This window comes from Pinus tabuliformis, chromosome 8, assembly GCF_031772625.1.
Source record: "Pinus tabuliformis cultivar Carrire ecotype Pingquan chromosome 8, CPIR1, whole genome shotgun sequence".
Lineage (NCBI taxonomy): Eukaryota > Viridiplantae > Streptophyta > Pinopsida > Pinales > Pinaceae > Pinus > Pinus tabuliformis.
Genome location: NC_142294.1, coordinates 916,263,848 through 916,281,318, shown reverse-complemented (window position 1 = coordinate 916,281,318; position 17,471 = coordinate 916,263,848).

Here is a 17,471-nt window from a genome sequence, read left to right as displayed (position 1 = left end):
TGCAAAAATGTTGTGTTTTTCGAAAAAGGAACAACGGAAATCGCAAGTGCTGTTCCTCTGCAAAAAGGAACAACAGAAAACAAAACGCGCCGTTCAGAACAAAAATGTTGTTCCTTCGGGAAAAGGAACAACAAAAAATAAGAATGTTGTTCCTTCAGAAAAAGGAACTGCAGAAAATGAGAATGCTGTTTCTTTGCAAAAAGGAACAACAGAAACAAAAATGTGCTTTGCAGAATCAAAAATGTTGTTCTTTCAGGAAAAGGAACAGCAGAAAATGAGAATGTTGTTCCTTCGAAAGAAGGAAGAACAAAAACAAGAATGTGTCATTCCTTCGGAAAAGGGAACAACAAAAATGAAAATGTTGTTCCTTTAGAAAAAGGAACAACAGTGACAAAAATGTGTTGTTCCTTCGGGAAAAGGAACAGCAGAAACGAAAATGATGTTCCTTTAAAAAAAGGCACATCAGAAACAAGAATGTGCCATTCCTTCGGAAAAAGGAACAACAGAAACGAAAATGTTGTTCCTTCGGGAAAAGGAACAACAGAAAACGAAAATGTTGTTCCTTTGGGAAAAGGAACAACAAAAAAATGCAAGTGCTGTTCCTTCCGAAGAGGAACAAAAAAATGACGGAAATGCTGTTCCTTTTGAAAGGAACAGTAGTAGTGCAAAAGTGTTGTTCCTTAAAAAAAAGGAACAACAGAATGGTGAAAATGCTGTTCCTTTTGGAAGGAACAACAAAGTGCAGAAGTGCCGTTCCTTGAAAAAGGAACAGCAAAATGGTGAAAATGCTGTTCCTTTCGGAAGGAACAACAAAGTGAAAATGTTATACAACTACAAGAAAAAAAATATATACAAAACAAAAGAATTATGTACAGTGTGTAAGAGTAGTCGAATTACTTAACCAAAGGTGAGGAAGATTTCTCTTCCTCAACCAGAATCTGCATGTTGGAGTCTTCGCGGAGTTGCTGGTAGAAGGATTCCCGAGTAAGTGGTTTGCGGTATAATCGAACTCGGTGGCTGTTTGCCTTAAAGGTATGTCTAGATCCATCAATGGTAGTTAGAGTAATAGTGCCATTATCATTTACCTTCTGGATTTCGTATGGTCCTAGCCAGTGAGTCTGAAGTTTCTTGGGGAAATCCTGGAACCTAGAGTCATATAGGAGCACCCAATCTCCTTTGCAGAATACTTTCTTTTTAATGAGGGCGTCGTGCCATTTGGCTTGTTGTTGTTGTATTAACGCAGTATGTTGAAGGGCAGAGAGCATGATTTCATCTAGCTCATTGATCTTCTGTAATCTATTAGTCTGAGCCTCGTCTAAATCTTGACCAACCTCTTGTGCTATTCGTAATGTTTGTATTTCAAATTCTATCGGAAAGATGGGTTCCTTTCCAAATACTAGCTGGTATGGTGAATAACCAGTAGTACTTCTCCATGTTGTTCTGTATGCCCACAATGCTTCTGGAAGTCTTGCAACCTGTTGAAGCCCCGAAAATCGGGTCGACAACAAGGGGGATACCCACCCGGTCCGGACCTTGGTTGGCAGCTCCTTATCCGTTTGGTATAGCGGGTCCGACTGGGGATAATGGGACCAATTTCCCAATTTAAGGGTGTGTGTGTGTGTAGAGTTGGATGATGCTGATCTAAGAGTACTTAAAGCTAATTTAATTCAAACTTCTAAACTAACTCTATGCTATTGTAATCTAATTGAGAAACAACACATCTAATCTACACTAACCCGGGGTGAATTTCTTCTATTATGCGGTCTAAAGAGATTTCAAACAATAATTGGTAATAAAGATCATTCAGCTATCATAAGAATAGAAATCAATTAAGATAAACTACTTTGCATAAAAAGTTAGGCAAAACAGTTGTGAACATCATATCGCATAATAAGTTATTCATATATCAGACATAAATAAATGGCTCCACCGTACAGAAGTGCCAAATGGTAACTCATACATTCATGTAGTAACATATAAACAACTAAAAACTATATATCACTTTAAGAATATAAGCAGAAATGGCCAAGAGATAAAAGTACCATTTATGACTAATCCTACTCATAAGCTTCAAGCAAAAACGATTTATCTCTACTTGTTCTAACATATACTAAGAGTACAAAAGCACAACATCAGTAGCAGACATTAAAATGCAAACATTAATAAATCTCGATCCATCCATTCATCAAAACCTCCTCTGAGGGTGCAGAAGTGCATGTTCCGAGGACAAGTTTTTGACAAATTTCTGGACCTTTCTCTAAATGCATGAGAAGGGTTAAAATATTACTTCCTAATTCTAATAATAGTGTTTTTACAAAATTTAGGATGCGGTTTTCAAATGACCGTCCTTTTTCTAATCTAATTTTAAAGAAAAAACAACATTCTAAAATAAGGCTAATTCTGAATTTGGTCTTTAAAGCTGCAAGTGTTCATCATGGGCTTGAGGAGAGTCGACTGGCTGACTTCTGCGCTGAGCTGGGATGCGAAAATAGAATCTATGAGAGCTGGCACTACTTTTTCGGCCGCGTTTATGATGCATTTCACAGTCATCCATTGACTATGCGGCTTGACCAAGTATGCCCAGTAACACTCCCAATTCAACCTGTTTAATGCTTGGATCGCTTTTCCCTTTTCCTGTGCCTTCTGCTTCCATTCTGCTTCCAGTCGTAGCTTATTTGGTAGGTACCCCGGGGTGGTCTCTTCATACATCATTCGTTTTTGTCCTTTTTGAGTGGCTCCTCTTTTCTGGACCAATCTTTGGTGGTCTCTGCTAGGTTTGGGTTCTCTGCCACAAATTTCTTAACGAATTGTGCATTGTAAGTCGCCTGCGGTTCAGGAAGATGATACATAAGCTTTAAATATTGCGCAGCGAATGATCCTATGAGCCCATGTCCTTGAACCTTGAATTTTCTGTTGTTCATCTCTGCATTGTCAAGTATCCATTTGATCATATCCATATATGGTAGAATTTTGGGCCTTGCTGCTATCCGGTGAAGAAATTAACATGCTAGCTCCTCTAAGGACGCCTCGGAAGAGCGTTGTGAGCCCGCGACAGCATCAACCTTCATTATTCTAGGATTTTCTTCTTCAAGCAGCCTGTACATGCTTTCCCATGTCAATATCCCTGCGTCTCTGTTACAGGCTGTGTCTGTATACAAAGGCGCCATCTCCTTCATCTTTTCCTTCGCCTCAGAGCCTTGAGATTTATTTTTCTTTCCCATTTCTTCCTGCGTTTGGCTTTGAATCGTCTTAGCTCTTCGTTCCTGCAGATTACGAGTGAAATGGAAATGACTAATCAAGAAAGGTGATGGGAGAGCTTTAAATGCAACAGATATATCAAATATGCCACCTTACGTGAAGTAATTCTTTACAAAAGCACGCGTCCTCATTTCATTTATTAGCTGACAACTAATTCATTTACTATCATTAAAAACGCATGATCTTGAGTCAGATTATGGTAAGTGGCTTTTCTTTGAATAGCGTGCCCGAAAGATTCGTGATGAAGAAATTTATGATTTGCTTACGTAACATTGCAGATCGCGCCATCGCAAATCGCATCATCGCAGATCACGCGAACATAATATCGCAGCGATCGCAACATCGCAGGTCGCAGAAGTTTAATGTTTGCCAAATCTTGCCAGCTCATTTCTGCGATATGCGATCTTGCGATCGGCGTTATCGCAGATCGGAAAATCTTGAAGTTTTTCCTTATGAGTATTACTTTGTTGCGATGCGATATTATGCTTAACACGAGAGTCTTGCGCATACCGATATTATAGAGAAATGGAGGCATTTCCTATCTTTTTTGCAACGCGGTTTTAAAGATATTTCTCTTATCGTAGACTTAGGTTAAAAATATTCAAAAGACCTTCCTAAGCTTACAATGGTAACCTTATTTTGAAGAAAGGAAACTCTAGCTTTTTTCTTTAAAATTTAACTAAGGGTCCCCATTCATTTAGTATTTTGGACAACACTTAAATGAACAAGGGGGGGGTGTTGCTGGCCACAACACAACCCAATCACATTTGTGTGATGTAATGGTTTTTGTCAGTATTGCTTCTATTATTTTGTTCGTGCTTTCTACTTGACCATTTTCCTATGGGTGGTATGGAGTAGTAATTTTATGCTAGATATGATAGTTTTTTAGTGTTGCAGCAATCTTGTTACCAACAAACTGTGGTCCACCATCTGTAATTATATCTCTTGGGAGGCCATATCGCCAAAATATGTGGAATAGGTACTGAATGACAGAGTTCTCTATAGCTCTCGGCAATGCCTCTGCTTCAACCCATTTGGTGACATATTCTGTTGCTACTAGAATGTATGTTTTTTGATTTAATGATGGGTTTGTTGGACCAAAAAAATCAAGCGCCCATCATTCAAATGGTTCAATAACTAGCTGTGTTCAGGGGCATTTCATTAGCCTGTGCAGGGTGTCCTGCTCTTTGGCAGCGGTCACAAGCTTGAATGAACTTCTTTGCATCTTTGAAGATCGTGGGCCAATAATACCCTGTTTGCAGCACCTTCTGTTCAGTTCTTCGATCGGTGAAATGTCCGCCACACGGTCCGTCGTGACAAGCTTTCAAAATGTCAAAAATTTCATCTTCTGATGTGCATATCTGCCCTTGTATGAAACAGGTAGCCCCTAATCCAAGAAAATCGAGTACTACGCTGGACAATCTGCTTACGTTCATTAGGGGTCAGATGTTTTGGTAATTTTCCTACTACTTAATAATTTGTAACATCAGCGTACCAAGGTGTTTTAACAGTAACAACGAACAAATTTTCATCTGGGAATTGACTTTCGATCGCTGTTGCATCCACTGGTTTTGGCATTCGCGAGAGAAAATCAACTATATGATTTTCTTTTCCCAGTCAGTCCTTTATTGTGATATTGAATTCCTGCAATAAAATCAGCCATATAGTTACTTTACTGTTTGTGATTGGTTTATTTGCTAAATATTTTATGGCAGAGTGATCTGTATATAAAATGACAGGATATCTAGTGATATAATGCCTAAATTTGTTGATGGCATGTATTATAGCTAAAAATTCCTTTTCAGTCACAGTATAGTTCAATTCAGCAGGTGACAAATTTTTGCTAACATAATAAATTGCATATGGTTTTTTATCTTCTTCTTGCCCAAGGACTGCTCCAATAGCCGTGTTTGAAGCATCTGATGAAATTTGAAATGGCAGGTCCCAATTTGGTCCTCGGAGTACTGGGGCTGTTGACATGAGTTTTTTTAGATTCTCGAAAGCACGGTCGCATTTTTCTGTCCAAACAATGTCAACATTCTCTATCAGTGTAGATAAAAGTGCAACAATATGAGAAAAATGTTCTATAAATCTTCTATAATAACTTGAGAATCCAAGAAAACTGCGTACCTCTGTTTGAGTGGTAGGAGTGGGTATTAACAAAATAATTTGAACTTTGGCTGGATCTACCTGTATTCTAGCTGTTGAAATATAATGGCCTAGAATAAGTCCTTCAGTCATCATCATATAGCATTTTTCATGGCTCAGACAGAGCCTGGTGGCAATGCATCGCTGCAACACTTTTTCTAGTGTGTCCAATGCGGGGTCAAAATCATCCCCGTATGGTGTAAAATCATCCACGTATACTTCGAGCCCTTCATTTATTAAATCTGAAAAGATGCTGAGGATAGCCCTTTGAAATGTGGCAGAGGCATTGCATAGGCCAAAAGGTAAAACTCTGTAGGCAAATGTTCCCCAAGGACAAGTAAAAGTGGTTTTGTCTTGGTCTTCAGGAGCAATCTCAATCTATTGTATCCACTGAAGCCATCTAAGAAAGAAAATAATTTCTTTCCTGCCAAAGTGTCTAATACTTGGTCAATGAATGGAAGGGGAAAGTGGTCTTTTTGTGTTGCTTTATTTAGCTCTCTATAATCCACACAAATCCTCCACTTTCCATTCTTCTTTGGCACCACAACAAGTGGAGAGACCCATTTACTATCGGAGATAGGGTAGATGAAGTTCACATCTAAAAGTTTTTGAAGTTCAGCTTTTACAATGTCTTTTAGATGATGGTTAAGTCTCCTTTGTGGTTGGCGAACGAGTCTTGCATCCTTCTCTATGTAAATGTGGTGTGTACATAACTGGGGATAAATTCCTTTCATGTCATGGTAGTCCCATGTAAATGCTTCTTTGTATTTCCTTATTAGCTGGATTAGCTTGTATTCTTGTTCAGAAGTCAGGTTGGCATTGATGTTTAAGGTCTTTCCTGGCTCAATTTCTACAATTTTTCTATTTGAGACAAAGGTAGTAGGTATTGTTTGGTCGTGAGTATATTTAAGAGGATCTTCTTCTAATTCATTATCAAATGTTGCTTCCATCATGTGACATTGTATGTGGGATCTGGATTTAGTCTGGCTAAGAAAGTTGTTAATGACATCATCATCTGTTTGGTCTTTGAAATCGAGGGCATTTTCTCTGGTTAATGGGGATCTAATATTTTCGGTGAGGTATGATACAGGATGTTTGTTAGCTTTTATTATTTTGACACTTGGCTGGGCTAGAGGATATAAAGCTAGATTCTTGATATTAGCTCCTCTAGTTATGGTCATACTTCCTTGTCGGCAACTAATATAAGCGTCAACGGTTGCAAGCCAAGGTCTGCCTAAAATCAATGGATGTCCATCAAGTCGATTTTTGGGGTTTATTATCAGAAAGTTGGTAGGATACTCCCAGGAATCAACAGATACCATGACATCATGTAATGTGCCCTCTGGCCTAACCACAAATCGGTCAGCCAGTTCTAATAAAGTGGAAGTCGGTTCTATTGATGTAATGCCTAGTTTTTGACAAGTGGTGATTGTTAAGATATTGATTACAGCTTCTAGATCAACTAATGCATTTGAGAAGGTTTGTCCATTGATTTGTGCTATTACTATTGGATTTCCTGGGTCTTCATATTTAACGGGTGTTTCTTTTCCTGATAATAGATTAGATAGGGTACCAACTACTTGGATTGTTGGGTTATTTGGTATTCTCCTCCTTGCTTTTTTATACATAGCTCTTTAATGGTCTTTGCATATATTGGGATGTCTTGGATGGCTTGGAGGAGTGGAATTTTTATGTACAGATTTTTAAGTTCTCCCAGAATGTCGAAATTAGGATGTTGTAGAGGTTGAGGTATAGTTAATCGCTCTGGGAATGGAGGGGAAGATGTGATTACTTGATTATGAGTTTGTTGTCTGATCACATCCTCTTCTTGTAGTGGTTGTTCTATAGGTAACTGATTTTCAACTTGAACGGTTTTATCTCCCTCTGTTTCAATGATGCGCCCAGATCTTAATTGAATATCATTACACTCCCTTAGATCAGTTCCTATCTCTGGTGTTTCAATTATTTGAATAGATTGGACTGGTCTGTTATTCGGATTAGGGTTGGGTTGGGCTGGGAGTTGCGGTCTTAAATTAGACTGGGGGTTTTTTTGTAATGCTGGCAGTGTAGGTTGAGGGAGCGGAATGGTTCCTACTGGCTGATTCATCGATCTTTCCCAGTTTTTCTACCAGGCTTGACTCTGTGAAGTAGGAGGGGACCATTGTGCTGGATATACATTTTTTTTCCAATATGGTGGGGTACAGGAAAATTTAGCCAATTGGGTTGTCTTGCTTGATTCGGCCATGGTGATGATGAAGGAAATGGTTGTTGTGACCAATTTGAGAATGGGGGTTGTTTTGCCACATTGTATTATATTGTTGAGCATGATATTGTGGAGGCTGAAAAGAAGAAGCTGGATCTGGGAACATACCTGATTGTCGCAGCTGCCATTGACGGTGTTGATTGAATAGGTACTTGTATACTGCTTTCAATCCAGGAAGTGAGGGACAACTCTCTATAGAATGGTCTTTTGTACAAATGGTGCAAACTTGGACTGCATCTAATGGACACTCCTTATGGCTGTGTTTCTTTCTACATCTGGGGCAGAAGATTACCAAATTTTGTTTTGCCTCTGCTTGCTTTTGTTTGGCCTGCATAATATCAAGTTGTGTCGTTAGTGTCCCCAATATGTCAGTTTTAAAATTTTCTAATAAATTTCCAATTTTTGCGTGAGTTACTCCCTCTGCAGAGATCTTGTTATCTATTGTAAACCTGTCATGTTCCGCTAGTTTTAGCCTTGTGCTGCCTCTCGAGCTCCTGATACATAAATCAATAATGTTAGCAAAATTTTCCTAATAAATATCTCCTTTTCCCATAATATTTAGTGTTTCAATCCATTATTCCTTCATTCCTCTAATTAATGCTATTTTTAATACATTATCAGGTAAGGGTAATGATGCATAAGGAGATCTTTGAAGATTATACTAAAAACTCTCAACATATTCTTCTAATGTTTCATTTGGTCTAGCTACCATCTGAAATATTTCATCTTTTAACTCTTTGGGCCTGAAATAATCCTGATATTTTTTTAGAAAAGACTCCTTCATTTGATCCCAGTTATTTATAGCACCACCACCCAATCCCATAAACTATCTTAAAGCAACCCCTTTTAATGTAGAGGGGAACAATTTTAGTTTCTTAGGATCGGTGGTATAGTCATATCCTCTACACAGCACATCAAATTCAAATAGGAATGCATCTGGATCTTATTATGTAAGGCCATGGAATGTAGGGATATGTTGGAGAGGGATTGCTTTCATAGGTGCATTAGCTGCAATAACCACAATGGGGTATTGCAGTGTAGAGGTTTGGGTGTTTGGCTGGTTTTGGGTCATTTGGTCAAATATATGCCAATAACCTTCTGGGATATCTAGGAGGGTATTCCTAGGCTGAGGAGGAATGACTTTAACAAGAATGGCCTTAACAACACTTCCTTTATCTGGGACGATGAGAGTGCCTAATGTATGGGGGGATTCTGGTTCTTGAGGTTCTTCAACTTCATTATAAACAATTTTTGCAGCTCTTCCCTTATTTGGGCTACTTAATGGCTGAATTATCCCAAGAGGAGATCTTGGTTCTTCAGTTTCTCCTGTTTCTCCTCTTCCTTCACAAAGGTTGCTAAGGTTCCCTTATTGCAATGATTTTGGGCTAGAATTCTCAATTTCTTTAAAATCTTGCTCTTCGGTGTGACTATGCACCTCAGCAAAGGCTACAGATGGTGATCCTGTGACCTGAAGGGAACTAGTAGGTTGTCTAGAAGCAACTTTTCTAGGTCCTATTGAAGGCTGAGATTCTGATTTCTTAAGGATTTTGTTTATAAAGGTTGATCAGCCAAGGGTCACCAGCCCCTTAGCTTTATCAGGCTTGGGTAGAGGTTTAGGATTCTTTTCATGCTTTTTCTGCTTAGTCATGCACACAAATCAAATGCTAATGTCTACCCAAAGAAAATAGCAACAAATCTGCAGGAAAATGCGCAAGGGAGTAGGGTTATTACATGCTCCGTACACAGGTTCTTACCTTCTGTTTTTAAAACCCAGTTCTCTCCTAGCAGGTTCTTACATCACTCTAGAAAAGAAACAAATGGCTACACTCTTCCCCAGCAACGGCGCCAAAATGTCGAGCAGTAAAAAGGGTATTTTTTACCTCTATTTACCCTACATTAATTGTCAATCCAGGAATGATTTGTTATTTCAAAGAGTGTACTCAGTTTGAGGCGGTCATTTGTCAGAGTAATGCTAGTAGTATAGTGCTCTCAATACAAGAGTAAACAAATGCTTGGAATGAAATATTTTTGCAAAAAGAAACCTAGGACTCAAATCATGCATTCAGAAAATTCATCAGTCAAGGGTACAGTAACAGTAACTCTTCCCTCTGTAAACTGATGCAATAAAAAAGGCACTCAAAGGAAGGATCATCAAACTAGGAACTAGACATCGTATGTCGATGTTCACTATAGTCTCAGACCTTCTGCACACCAAAGAAATGATAATATTCAATTGACAGGAAATAGAACAACAACTATCTCTATTTAACAGGATTGAACAACAAACCCTTAATCTATGGAAATGAATGCAACAATAATTATAATCTACAAGAATTAAGTAACAACTTCTGAATTGAACAACAAATAGAAATGGAACAACAGACTATTAGAAATAAATTATAGAACATCAACTCAGATATGAATGTACAGAAACCCAAGTTAAACAGGCGACACACTTAACATCAAAAGGAACAGTAATCTGAGCTTCGATACAATACGCATGAATCACAGCTATAAAGTAACAACAATTATAACGGAACGACAGTTGTAATGGAACAACAATTTCGAATGAACAACAATCACAATTTAAGAATAAATCATACGGTAGTACCGATTTAGGAACATATAGCGCAGTTGAACTATAATCGAATGGAAATCTGTAAGGAATAGTAGTGTTATATCAATTTTCAAAAGGAACAACAATGCGATACAACGTTAGAATGATAACATAGCATTCTTGTTGCAGATAACAATAGTATGTAACCAAGTATATATTACAGAGCTGATATGTAAAATAGTAAGCACATCAGATTACTGAACAGAGTAAATGAAAGAATTCAAACCACACATGAATTAGAAATATGATACAGGAGTGAGTGATCCACCAGTGCCGGGCCCTTAGCCTCCAGGGACACACTGCTTGAAATTACTCCAGAATCAAAGATGGAACGGCAACCAGATTTATATTAAAACATCAAAACAGAGTTACAGTGGATCGATCTTCAACGAGAATCGATGATCAAAGTTTCAAATACAAATGAAAATTACATAAAATAACAATTAGTCCTCTTTCTGGGCTAGCAGTGCTGCCCCTTCTTATAACAGCTGAGTGGCGATACCAACAATACAAAGAATTATTAAGATAGTGACCCCTCATGATTGAAGAATCCCGAGGGATTCGCTAAGCTGTTAATTTGCAGTTATCCTTTTGTTATTTTGCACCGATTGGAGATTTCCTTTTCCTTTTTCTGGCTGTTACACTCCAATTTGGACCGCCTTGTTGGAATGCGGTTCCCTGCCAAAGGGATAGTGGTTAACTTGGTCTCGTTCTTTCTTTTGGGATGACGGTCTTTCGTTTTCTCCTTTTTCTACATAGAAAAGGGTAATTATTAGTTATTTCATATTACATATAAATTTTCTAGATTCTATCATATTCTTGTGTCATATGCCTAGCTCATGATGTGAAAAGGTTGTGAGTTGTGAAGAAAAGATAAAAAAGTAAATAAAAATAACATACCTTCTCCAGTGCCCATCAAAAATGAGAGAGTCAACCAAAATCACACTGGTAAATCACTCAGAGAAGGTAAACAAAACTAAAAATAGGAAGACACACCCTAAATTTCTTAATCCTCTGCAATCATCGCACTTGTCAGGAGGAAAGTAGAGATCATCGCTACTATAATAAGCAAGCCTGCGATATCATCGCGACTGTCAAGGTCAAAAATATGATGGTTAAGGAACACAAAAAAGAACTCAAAAGCTTCAAGAACAACTCAAATTAACAACCTTCAAACATCTACCAGAAAGTGACACTGACTACAAACAAAAAATAACATCTAAAAATGAATGGTTGATCAAACTCATCAAAAGACAAGGTGATGAAAAGGAAGGAAAGGGTCATAGGCTCCCCATTGGAGTCACCATTTTGTTGACAAGGTTAATCCTCTTTGTAGACAGAGACAATCCCTCTAGCCCAATGAGTGGGTCTAGCAACTGAAGTGACAATCAACTAGACATCTTCCTAGGTTATAATTGAAAAGTAGAACGAAAGAGATGACCTACCTTGTTTTTATGCCATTCCGATTTCCTTTGTTGATGCCGTCGAACCTATTGTGTCACATACTTATTCTTGCTTCTCTCATCGCTTATGTACATGCAGAAGTGATAAAGAGACAACAAATCATGCCAAAACCAATAGCAAATCCAATAACAACCTACTTAACTGATCAAGGAATGTCAAGCTAATAAATACATGAACATATATATTTTGGGAAGATGAACGAGAAATTGTATATTATTTAAGGAATAAAGGGAATCTTACAACCATAGCCTTGATGTTGAAAGGCTCTCCTTGAGTGGTAATCCAAGTCCAAGCCAAGAACCTCTCCAAGTTTATGAATATCCTCTATGCACAAGCTCAACATAGGGGTGCAAATGGAGATAGACCAACCATTTGGGAATGGGAGAATAGGAATTTATAGGCTGGGAGAGGGAGTTAGGAATTCTCCAAAGATATGATTAGGTCCGCATCTCAAGGAGGTAGCTCATAGAGATAAGAAAAAGAGGTCAAGTTAGGAGGATTCGACCTCATCTATACAAAACGACCTCCAGCTCACCGCTTTGGAAGCTTCTAGATCACAAAGCTTCTCATCTCCTTTGGGAAAATTACCTTTTTGGTATCATCATGGGCATGACAAGGAATAGAGTGATTCCATCATGGGTCAAATATAGTGCAATAGGTGACCATTGTGGTTTTAAGCCTCATAAGAGTGATGACCCTCATTTTAGGGTTTTAAGAGCTATTTCTTTAGGGAAATCTCAAGACGTTTTCCAAGCAAAGTTAAAGGAGGGATCTGAGTTGTATACATGGATGGGTATACTGTATAATAGTCATGTTTCAGGCACTTCAGGGTATGCCGTAGGGAAGTGCAGGAGGCGTGACAAAATACTGTGTAACAGACATGACTACCTATTAATGGTAGTTGATAGATTCAACAAGAAGCACACTCTCATGCCTTGTAAAAAGACCATAAATGGGCAAGAAAAAATAAACTTGTTCTTTGGACAAGTTTGGGTGCACTTTTGGATATCGAGAAGCATTATTTTAGATAGGGACACATGATTCTTAGTGCATTTTGGAATATTGTGGGAGAAGATCAACATGAAGTTGAAGAGATCTATGATATTCCATCCATAGACAGATGGGAAAAGAGAAGTAGTCAATAGGAATTTGGTGCAAATTTTGAGGGTTACAATCAAAGGCATCTGATGACTTAGGATGAAAATAACCTTATTTAGACAACACTCTTAGAAATTCACACTACTAGTAATTCCCCATGTGAAACCTGCTTTGGATATTTTCCCCATTCACTTTTGGATATTGAATATGGGGAGTAAGGAGGGGTAAGGGAGGATCTCATTGGGGATGCCTTAAGTGAATACATATTTATTGAGAAGATCAATAAAATCCATCTACTGGTACAAGATACATTGTATGAGTCAAAGGAAAAATACAAGGCCAAGCATGACCAACATATAATAGAGAAGTCATTCAAGTTGAGAGACAACATATGATTACAATTGAAAAAGGAGAAGCTACTAGGTCCTAGTAAGGAAATAAAGGATCTTGTGATATGGTACCTTTGAGATACTAAAAATAATTTGAGATAACACCTATAAACTCACTCTACTTCCATACATGCACATTTACTTAGTGGTGAGTGTAGAAAATTTGAAACTGTATGAACCTTCCATGTTGGATCATGAAGAGGAACAAGTCCTACCTTTTATAGAAAATTTTGAACCAAATGCTCAGGTAGAGTTGACGGAGGATAAAATTTTGTAAAAGAGGTCTACAAATGCAATATAGGGGTAGCATGACCTTTTGTAGATTGGCTTGAAAGGACAAGTTCTAAGGAAGGCTAAATGGTACTCTAAGGAAAATGTAGAGAAAAAATTTCCTCACCTCATTTAGTAAAAGCTTTTGGGGATTAAAATCCTCCCAAAATGGGGAGTTATGGTCTATATTTGATCAATATATTATTTTTCATCCATCTTGATGCTTTTTGGGCCAAGCCAAGTTCAATTCACCACATGAAAATTGTTGAAGTAGATTAATATAAAGGCTCGCTTTTGTGTGCCATCTTAGTTAATTATGTTTAGACAACCTTTGGAGGTTTCTAACAATGGAGAGGGTAGGACACCACCTAGAAGTACATGCAGATTAGAGAATCAAACTAGCTACAAAAGAGCCAAAATAAAATAATCAATGAGGGAAACTTGAGCTCATTATGAAAAGATAAACATGGAGAGAAGGGTATGTCAAGGTGATAAAGTTTTTATTTTTTTTATTTTCTTGTCATAACTTAGTGAGAGGATGGGAACTCACAAAGGAAAATTTTCCAAGGTTTCACTTAGAAAGAGGACTCGATATTTCCCACATATAAGAAACCAAATTCATTGAGACAAGTCAAGTGTTATAAAAGTGATTTCTAGACACCAAGAAAAGGAATTAAAAGGAAAAATGGAATGATAGATCTCATGTTCGGCCTGTAAACAATATGATAGAGATAGACTAGTTGAGAATTGAAGCAAATATTGGAGTTATGACATGCTCTAATACCACTGTTGGACATTTGATGTAAGAATAAATCCAAAATTTCATTTCTTTTCATTAATTAAAAACATTGATACATACAAAGTATCATGACTCTTTGTTTCACCTTCCAAAGATCCAATGTCTCTTCCTATTTGAACTCTTCACATTTATGCTATTCTAGGTACTTACAACATATCTACAATTTACCAAATCCCTGAGGATTATGACTCTATCACACCTCAAATCACTTTTTATCACTTTAAAATGCCACCCTATCCTATAAAAACCATTGATAAGGACTAGACTCATGGTTAGAACACTTTTGTTTGTTTGTTTGAAGTTTATAATTCTTTTTTTGTGGGGGAGGTTTTATTATTATTATTATTATTTATTTATTTATTTTATTTTATTTTATTTATTTATTTTTTATTTTATTTTATTTTATCTATTTTTTTTTTTTTTTTTTTTTTTTCTGGTGAAATGTGGATAATGAATTATATATTATATGACATAACTATGTCTTTAATTCAACCTTTCAGATAGTTTCCATTCCATTAGTGGGGTGTACTATTGAGAAGAGACTCAAATGAGGAGGTGGACAATGAAGATTGTTATGATTTGCCTAAAGTGACTAGGAACCTTTATTGTCTCACCATGGGTACTCCTGGGATGAATATGGATGAGGTTCCATGACATGTAGTTGAGGTGTCCAATCATGTCAACCAATTGATACAACATGTTTCGCATGTTGTAGTTTTCTTCCACTAGCACAAGGATTATTATGGTGGCTAGTGCTTGGCAGAGCCTTCCCTTATTGTTGTTTTAATTACCATTGGGTAGTACACACTTCTATGTATTATGTAGGGATGCAATGCCTATGTTTCAGAGCCATTTTTTGAAATTTTGATGTATTTGGGATATGATGTAACAAACATTCTCTCTCTCTCTCTCTCTCTCTCTCTCACACACACACACACACACACACACACACACACACACACACACACACACACACACACACACACACACGTACGCACGCACACACACACACACACACACACACACACACACACATAAACATATATATTCATAAGCGAGGGCTCTATGGTTTACAGGCATAGGCAAAGGTAATAGGTAATAGGTTTATAGTTGATGGGAAGTTATGGGAGCTAAAATGGTTGGAGAAAGTGGCAACATGAAAGATACGTTAGATTATTTAGAGGACCTCAACGACAAGGTTCCTATCTTTATAGAGTGCCCACCTTAGAAAAATGATGTAGAATTTTGGAATAAAGATGGAATGGTGAGGGAAGGAAACCCAATTTTGTAATAGATTTGGGATGCAGTGACGTCGGAGGCTAAGAATGAGGCTCACTTAGGGTTTTCGAAAGGGGGAACCCCAATAGTTTCACAGTTGGTGACTTCTCATAATCTACCAATGGGAGATAGTCTGGTTTATGAGGTTTTCCAAAATCATGGCTCCATTCCTGCAACTCAACATTTAGATATCCCCCCAAATAGCCTTATGAATCCATTTTCACTTTCATCTAAGTCACAGTTGGAAGACCCTTCCATTTTCTTGTCTAAGGTGCTCATTGAAGATGAAGGTAGGGGAGAAGACAAAAAGGTTTTAAGTGAGGTGTTGGTACCTCCATTTGAGATGGGGATTCATTCTTCGCAAGAATCATGAAGTGTTTATATGGGTGTGAGCCCTATCCAACTAGAAGCAATAGATAAATTAAATGGGTTGGTTGAAAATGGAGCTATAGGTAGCTAAAACAAACCCTAGGTGAGTTAACTGCATTAGGGGACCTGCCTAGCTTGAGAAAAGAAAGAAAGAAAGGAAAGGATTTTAAAGTAAAAGGGGTAGGAAAAAATCTAGTTCTAGGGGAGGACATGTTGTTGTATGAAGTAATGGACATCACTAGGAAGGTAGTGGTAGGTAGGGATAGAGGCAGGCATTTCTCTTCTGAATACACAAGAAATTAGGGTGAATAAGAATGGGGAGGAGTCGTGGAAGGTGCCCCAAAGGTGAGCATACTCTCTCGTGGCTAGTTTATGTTTGATTTTTGGTCGGCCAAAGTGGTGAATTGGGTGCTTGGTAAAAGCTATAGTATAGACTCCACTCTAGTTGTTTTCAAGAGATGGAACCCTATGTTTGATTCCAGTTGATAAAAGGTATGGGTGAGGATGCCATTATTCTTCCTCAACTATGGACACTAGATGTCTTCAAAAGGATTGGTAATAAATTGGGCACCTTCCTAGAAGAAGATATGTCCTTTTTGGTTGACGGGAGAAAGATGATGGAGCAGGTTTTAGTGAATATGAATTTGACAGAAGGTTTTTTTTGGAAGAATTGAGTATTAGCTACAGGGAAAATTCTCACTATTAACTCCTAGATTATGATGGCTTCCCCTTTTGATGTCACAATTGCCACAAGAATGGGAACGTCTATAGGGACTTCCCAATTCCTTATATGGGTAAATTTGGACATCGTGGGATGCAAAAAAGGGAAAATAATGGAGCCTCATTCTCTGAAAAGGGGTGCTAGAATGGGGATACTACATCATATTAGAATCCAATTATTCATGAGATGCGTATAATGAGGACCAATGATGGTGTTGTGGAAAAATGAATTTATGCTGAAGCAGGCATCTAGAGGGATCAAGACAATGCCTCACCCTTTTTGGGATCCTCTCTTCTAGGTAATTGCTCTCCTTCGCATTTGGTTAATACTCTGATACATTATTTATGATATCTAGATATGGGTTCTGTGTTTCAGGCACATTCTATAAACTATCCTATGGATATTTCTCCCTCTTTGTCCATAGCAATGGTTTGTTGCCATTTAGCCTTATCCTTGGCTTGTTGCCCCTCCCTTAAGCCTGCATCTTCTATGGATAATTCGAAACCCTTAGCTCCTTCTGGACCTTGTAATATCCGTCCCAGAAATGGAAAGGGGGATAATTTGGGATGTGTTGGTGGTATGGGTAAATCATCCTCGGTAAATTTTAGATGACGAGCATCAGGTAAGAGATCATTTATGACTAGGGTGAAACATTAATCAAACAAGAAAGTGGGAGGGGAAGAAAAACTCGATTGTTGGGGCTATTATATAAGCGAATGCCCCCAATCATGTGTAATCTTTATTTTTATCTCATTTAATTGGAAAGTCCTGTCCATCCTATCTAAAAATGGGCTCTA